Source organism: Cebus imitator, unplaced genomic scaffold (assembly GCF_001604975.1).
Source record: "Cebus imitator isolate Cc_AM_T3 unplaced genomic scaffold, Cebus_imitator-1.0 Scaffold955, whole genome shotgun sequence".
NCBI lineage: Eukaryota > Metazoa > Chordata > Mammalia > Primates > Cebidae > Cebus > Cebus imitator.
In genome coordinates, this window is record NW_016108270.1 from 17,714 (window position 1) to 20,081 (window position 2,368).

The window sequence follows — 2,368 nt, forward strand, 5'->3', positions numbered from 1 at the left end:
CTGCCACGTGTGTACCTATGAAACAATTTTGCATGTTCTTCACATGTACCCCAAAACCTAAAATGCAATAAAATAAATAAATGGGAAAAAAAATGAACAGAGCTGCAACACACATGGGAGTGCAGATATGTCTTCCTTATACTGATTTCCTTTTTTTGAATATATACCCAGCAGCGGGATTGCTGGATCCTATGGTAGCTCTGTTTAGTTTTTAAAGGAACTTCCAAACTGTTCTCCATATTGGTTGTACTAGTTTACAGTCCCGTCAACAGCGTGTGAGTTTCGCTTTTCTCCTTATCCTCTCCAGCATTTGTTATTGCCTGTCTTTTGGTTAAAAGCCTGTCTGCCTTTTTTGTAGGTGAGCTTCCTCATGGTTTCACAATGGCTGTCACAGTTCCAGACAACACATGAAGAAAGCTGTGTCCAAGGGCATAAAGTGGACCTTCCTTTTTCTATGTTTCTTTTAAAGATCAAGAAAGATTTTTCTGGCAGAAAAACTTTATTAGTCAAAGTCCTGGCAGGAAACAGATAGCTACACAATGGCAGATTATCTTTTTCATAAATGGCTGCAGCAGTCTCTCTCATCCCATATACTTTTCTATAGTGAGATCTTACCATTCCCCCATTAAGAGGTGAAGTCAAATTCTCCTCTCTTTGAATATGAGTGGGCTTGTGAATTTATCGGTCATTAGTATATAGCAGAAATGATGGCTGTGTGACCTTTTAGGCTAAGTCATATAAAATGATGCACCTTTTGCCTGATTAGTTGGAACACTCACACTTGTAATCCTGAGCTGCCGTTAAGAAGTCCAACTGAGACAGCAATGCTGTAGAGACCAAATGTAGAAACTCTGGTCAACAGCTCAGTTGAGCTCTTAACTGACAAGCAGTATTGACTGTAAGCCATTTGAGTGCGCCATCTTGGACATCCGGTACAGTTAAGTTTTCAGATGACTGCAGCCCAAGCTGACATCTGACTACAACTCCAAGAAAGACCCAAAGAGAACATTTTCCACCTGAGCCCTTCCCAAATTCCTGACTCAAAAATTGTGAGAAAAATAAACTTGTTGTTTTAAGCCGCTAAGTTTTGGGGTAATTTGTTACACATCACTAGTAATTGGAACACAGCCTGAGCAACATGGTGAAATCCCATCTGTACAAAAATTAGCCAGGCATGGTGGCCTGAACCCATAGTTCCAGCTACTTGGAAGGCTGAGGAGGGAGAATTGCTTGAGCCCAGGAGGTTGGGGCTGCAGTCAGTCCTGCTCACGCCACTGCACACGAGCCTGGGCAACAGAAAGAGGTCCTCTCTCTTTTTATTTTTTTTTTGAGACGGAGTCTCTCACTGTTGCCCAGGCTGTAGTGCAGTGGTGTGATCTCGGCTCACTGCAATCTCTGCCTCCTGGGTTCAAGCAATTCTCCTGTCTCAGCCTCCCAAGTAGCTGGGACCACAGGCGTGTGCCACCACTCCCAGCAATTTTTTTTTTTTATTTTTAGTAGAGACGGGGTTTCACCATGTTGGCCAGGATGGTCTTGGTGTCCTGACCTCGTAATCTGCCTGCCATGGCCTCCCAAAGTGCTGGGATTATAGCTGTGAGCCACCACGCCCAGCTGAGAGGCCCTTTCTTAATAAAACTAACTAAATAAAAAATTGTAGGAAAATAATCTTTAGATTTCCATCCACATCTCTGTTTTCATCACATGCACAACAGTTTTCATCACATGCACAACAGTTATCTTCTGTGGTGTAAAATGACAGGAACCATGTAAAAAATTCTTTGATTCTTGTCTGTTTCCTTTTTCAGCAGTTTCTCTTGTGGTACACATATACATTTTTACTTTAATTGCCTAATATAATTTCAACATGCAAAACACCCAAGGAGATTTTTATTCTACCTTACTTTTAGAGTGCTTATCGTATTTGACAGAGTGACACCCTGTTTCTTAAAAAGTTATACCCATTTTACTAGGTATGTAGTGATTTGGTTTGGATTTGCATTTCTCTAATGACCAATAATGTTGAGCATTTTTTCATGTGCTTATTGTTTATTTGTAAGTCTTTTTGTTGAGAAGTATCTATTTAAGTCCTTCTTTTAAAATCGGGTTGTCTTTTTGTAGTTCAGTTGCAGGAGTTTTTTAATGAGATGGAGTCTAGCTCATATACATATACACATGTATACATTGTATACATGTATACAATGGAACATTGAAGAGGATGTCCTTTCCAGCACATGTATACAACGTATAATGATCAAATCAGGGTGATTAACATACTCATCGCCTCAAATGTTTCTTGGATACATTCAAAATTGTCTTTTCCTGGCTTTTTGAAAATATACAATAAATTGTAGTTTAACCATATTAATTC